The sequence below is a fragment of the Cupressus sempervirens genome, chromosome 4 (genome assembly GCF_028749045.1).
Source record: "Cupressus sempervirens isolate cs-2001-9-10 chromosome 4, ASM2874904v1, whole genome shotgun sequence".
Lineage (NCBI taxonomy): Eukaryota > Viridiplantae > Streptophyta > Pinopsida > Cupressales > Cupressaceae > Cupressus > Cupressus sempervirens.
The window spans coordinates 104,638,103-104,643,811 of record NC_143121.1 but is presented as its reverse complement, the minus strand read 5'-3'; positions in this window follow the sequence as shown (position 1 = coordinate 104,643,811).

Here is a 5,709-nt window from a genome sequence, read left to right as displayed (position 1 = left end):
TTGTAGGAGTTTAAGAATTGGTGAAGGGTTGAGAATTTGGAAATAATTTATTTTATTTTTTCCAAAAGTTTCCAATTCATAGAAGTGGAATCAAGTGAAAAATATAAAAATTGCACCTTCTGTGCAAAGTTGCATTGTTGAAAGTTGTAAAAGTTGCTCAAATTTGCAACTTAGTGAAAGAAGGGTTGTGGGATCAAATTTTATATTTCATTAGCTTTGCATGGCTTGGTATATCCTAGAACCAAGCTTATCCTATACTATTGACCACTTGAACATTCTCGAGAATTCCAAACCGAAACATCTCTAAGGGTCACTAAATGCCATAGGGCAACGATCTTTGACGAGGTATATCTTAGAGCTCGTACAAGGTATGGATGCAATTTTAGGTCCTATAGGACCATGTTTTAGAGATGTACAATAACCTCTCTCATATTTTGGAGATCTCACTCCATTTTGATTTTGTGACACCATCTCAGGTGATGCTGAAACTTGTAGTGTTGGCTAATACAAAGTTGTCAACTACCAAATCTCTGTCACCTTATATTGTGGGATCAAACTATCTATCTCATTGGCTTCAAGTGGCTAGGTAAATCCTATCCCCAATTTTTTCTCATCTCATTGAGTGCTCAAACATTCTCAAGCACCCCAAACTAAAATGTTCCTAAGGGTCACTAAATGCCATATGGTAGCAATCTTTGATGGGGCATATCTCGAAGCTCATATGAGGTATGGATGTGATTCTAGTTCCTATAGGACAATGTTTCAAATACTTATAATAATGCCTCTCACCATCTTGGGTGATTCCAAAACTTGTAGTGTTGGCTAGTACAAAGATTTCAACTACCAAATCTCTCTCACCTTTCATCATGGGATCAAACTATCTATTATGTTAGCTTCGAGTGGCCAAGTAAACCATATCCTCATACTCATCCCATCCTATTGAGTGCTTGAACATTCTTGGGCACACTGAACCAAAATGTTCGCAAGGGTCACTAAATCTCATAGGGTAGGGATCTTTGAATGGGCATATCTCAGAGCTCGTGTGAGGTATGAATGCGATTCTAGTTCCCATAGGACCATGTTGTACAGCCCTACAATAACTTCTCTCACTTTTTAGAGATCTTACTCCATTTTGATTTTGCAATGCCATCTTGGATGATGCTAAAACTTGTAGTGTTGGCTAGTACAAAGTTTCCAATTACCAAAGCTCTCTCACCTTTCATCATGAGATTGAACTATCTATTCTATTAGCTTTAGTTGGACAAGTAAACCCTATCTTCAAGCTTGTCTAGTCCAATTGAGCACTCAAAAATTCCCAAGCATGTCGAACCAAAATGTCCCTAAGGGTCACTAAATGCCATAGGGTAGTGATTTTTGATAGGGCATATCTCAGAGCTCATGTGAGGCATGGAATTAGTTCCAATTCTTATGGGACCATGTTGTGGAGACCTATAGTAAGCTCTCTCACTTTTTGGAGATCTTACTCCATTTTGATTTTGTAATGACATCTCGGGTGATGCTAAAACTTGTAGTGTTAGCTAGTACAAAGTTTCCAACTACTAAATCTCTCTCACCTTTCATCTTGGGATTAAATTATCTATTTCATTAGTTTCAAGTGTCTAGGTAAACCCTATCCCCTAACTATTCCTATTCTATTGAGTGCTTAAAAAATTATTGAGCATGCCGAACTGAAACATCCCTAAGGGTTATGAAATCCCATAGGGCAGCGATCTTTAATGGGGCATATCTTAGAGCTCATGCGAGGTATGGATGTAATTCTAGTTCTTATAGGAACATGTTGTAGAGAACTACAATTATCTCTCTTTCTTTTTGGAGGTCTTACTCTATTTTGATTTTGTGATGCCATCTCGGGTGATGCTAAAATTTGTAGTGTTGGCAAGTACAAATTTGTCAACTACCAAATCTCTCTCACCTTTCATCGTGGGATCAAATTGTCTATTTCATTAGTTTCAAATTTCTAGGTAAACCCTATTCCCAAGCTTGTCCCATCTTGTTGAGCACTCAAACATTCTTAGGCTCACTGAACTAAAACATCCCTAAGGGTCACTAAATGCCATCAGCTAGCAACCTTTGATGGGGCATATCCCAAAGCTTGTGCGAGGTATGGATGCAATTCTAGTTTCTATAGGACTATGTTGTGGAGATCTACAATAACCTCTCTTTCTTTTTGGAGATCGTACTCCATTTTGATTTTTTTATACCATCTTAGGTGATGTTGAAACTTGTAGTGTTGGCTAGTACAAAGTTTCCAACTGCCAAATCTCTCTCACCTTTCATCGTGGGATCAAACACTCTATTTTTTTTAGCTCCAGGTGGGTAGGTGAACTCAAATGTTGTGAGCTACACCAAATCAAGATGTCCCTAAGAGTCACTAAATGCCATAGGGTAGTGATCTTTGACAGAGAATATCTGAGAGCTTGTGTAAGGTATGGATGTGATTCTAGTTCCTATAGGACTATATTATGAAGAACTACAATAAAATCTCTCACTTTGTTGAGATCTTACTCCATTTTGATGTTGTGATGCATTCTTGGGCAATGCTGAAAATTGTAGTGTTGGCCAATATAAAGTTTCCAACTGCCAAATCCCTCTCACGTTTTGTCATGGGATCGAACTATCTATTTCATTAGCTCTAGGTAGCTAGGTAAACACTAATCTCAACCTCGTTTCATCCTGTTGAGTGCTCACATATTCTCAAGCATGCCAAACTGAAATGTCCTTAAGAAAGACTATGGAAAGTGTTACATTCCAAGTAATGATTAGTTGTGGTGTATGTCATAGACTAAGGCAGATGATATTCATGAAGGGTTTCAGATAAAAGGAAGCTATAATTTTTGGAACAACATTAATGATAATCAATGTATAATGTAAAGGCATTACGAAGGAATGAGATCAAAGAAAAATATTCAAGGGAACAATAGTGAGTGTGATGAAAAAAATTTTAAACCTTTGTAGTAGTGTAACTATCAACATCTCTTGAAAATCTCTTAAATCCTTATCAAAATGCTAATTTCCATGAAAATACTGACATAGTATTAAACTTAATATTCATGTTCATTTCTAGGGCTTTGTGGTAGGGTTAAAGAAAGTGGAATCATTTCCTGTGTACATGGAATATGTAAAAGAATGTCAAGTGGAAAAGTATGATCATGATAATATTTAAAATCATTCTGACTTTTCTTTCAACTAAGTACAACAATAGTGCTCGATCCAAACAAGTGAATAAGTACATGGGAGAAGCCTATGTAGTAGTTATTTGTAAATGGAAAAGAAGTGTCTAATTGAGATCAATGATTGATTAAAGTATAATGAAAAACTTCTTAAAAGGTAGTTTACTACTATACCCCATAGATTATAGTCATATGGTAAAAAGAATGGAGAATATTTATGGTAGAGGTATATAAGAACTAATTTAATGGATCATATGATAGCAAATTTAACAAATAATAAGACATAGTGAGACAAAATATTAACTAAATCTAGTAATCATGTGTAATAGAATAGAAGACATTTTGTACTATTTATAGTAGGAGTAATAAACTAAAATGCTTCAAGGATCTTTTAACAAAACACCCAATTTTGTACATGCAAGATGACTCACAATCAAATACTATAATGAGTTGTAAAATTGTGAGTTGTTCATAAAGGGATAAAAACGAAGGAACAATCATAGTTCTAAAGCTATGAAAATGAGCTCCAAATGCCATTTAAGTGGTGGTAGGTTGGTAGTTTGAGAAAACTTATTATCTACTCCTATTTTTTCAATGTTGAACTCTATTGGAATAAATTTACAAGTTTCACCTAGCATGAACTGAAAATTCAACAAGAGCTTCCAAATATTTTTGCATACATGTTAGTGCATTAGTGATATATGGTGATTTTGAGGCTACACTATATCAATATATTGTTATATTGCTATGAAAAATGGTGATGTAATGAATAAGAACCTAAGAAATTTAGAGGTCCAAATATGTGCAATTGTCATAGCATTAAGGATAAGACATTGAAATAGTGAGGTTCTCCCTTTGGAGAATGTGATAGTTATAGCATTATGGCAATAGTAGTGTTAAAGAAGATGACAATAGGTGCTCAAAAATTCATGGCATAAATGTGCAAAGGGATTTAAAAAGATGTCAAAACAATGAAGTTCATGGTTGTCTTGTTGGTGATGTGAAAGATGATTTGTAGAGTAGACAAAGCATAAAATTCAAGAAGTTAAAGAAAAAAAGGGTTTAGGAAAGTAGTTTGTCACAAATGAACATGGGACATGCACCCCATTATCTTAAAGTACTGGCATAATACACTTTTAAGGATATTAATGCCATGAAAGTAGAGTGTTAACCTAGAAGACATGGATTGAATTAGGTCAAGAAATAGATATATGAAAGTTCTCTATAATAGATAAAAAAATATTAGATACTAGTAACCTTTATATTCACCATGCATTAGTTATAGTTTGTGACCATGTTTTGAAAGGTTCTGTAAATTTCCTCAAAGATACTTGTTTGCTGCCAGTTTTGTAGTTGTTTATCATGAAAGGGTTGTAAGTCTTGTCTCCACCATGGGAATTCCATGGTATTCTAGATTTTAAGGCTAAAAATCCTAATGTATTTTATTATGAAAACAAGGGCCCATAAAGTGAGTGCAAATAATTCTTTGACCAAGCCCTAGGTGAGCTAGGCAATGTTCGGCTAGGGACTGTCAGCAAAGAAAGAGCTCTCGAGAGAAAAGCTTGAAGAATGAAGACTTACCCTTTTGAGGGATTAAATAATGGTATGAGGAGGTTCTAACTTGTGGAGGAGGATTCTTGATGAATTTTGAAAGGTTTCTTAAAAGTGGGGATAGTAGGCAACCAAGAAAACCCTACCAAACCCTTTATTTTAGTATTTGTTTTGTATAGCTTGTACGCACCCTGAGACCCTAAAAATACTTGAGCATGGGTCCTATGTATCACATTTTATTAATGCTAGAGGTGTTGAAACTCTAAGACAAAGGAGCTATTGGCCATAGAAATTTGGGTGGAGGCCTAATTAGTAGCTCTCCTTGTAGCCCTTTTCTAAAGAAATCTTGAAATTGGGTACAAACCCATTTTTGTTATCCATTCAAGCATAGTAAAAGTATTCCAATAACACCTTAGGAGATTATAAAAACCTTGGTTGGACTTGGGAGTGCTATGGTACCCTAGGAGACCTATAAAACCTTTGGAGGGATATTATTCCTAGAAGAGTAAGGGAGTGATGTTGCAAGTTTGGATCCGTTAAACTGGTGAGGAGGTTGGGCAAGGTCAAGGGATGTTCTAAGTAGCAAGAGATCCTATAGACCACATAGGTGTATAGAAAACACCAAGATCCACATATAATATACAAGGTTGCATGGGGACAGGGGTACTTGGGGTACTTAGGGTATGCGTACAACTATTTTTTATAATAGGGGATAGGGATACTTAGGTATGTCAAAATTTATTTTTATTGTAATTTTATATTTATAGAAAACCTAAATTTGTGACTCATGAAAATGATTTTTCAAATCAAGAATAGTGATAAAGTTTGCAAATTTAATGTATTGTTTTTAGTTTTAGATTTGTGATATGTTTGTAATAATAATTTATGATAAATATTTAGATGCATAACATAGAAGGAAAGCTTAAACATGAACAAGAAGATCATAAATCATATGATAATGACATAT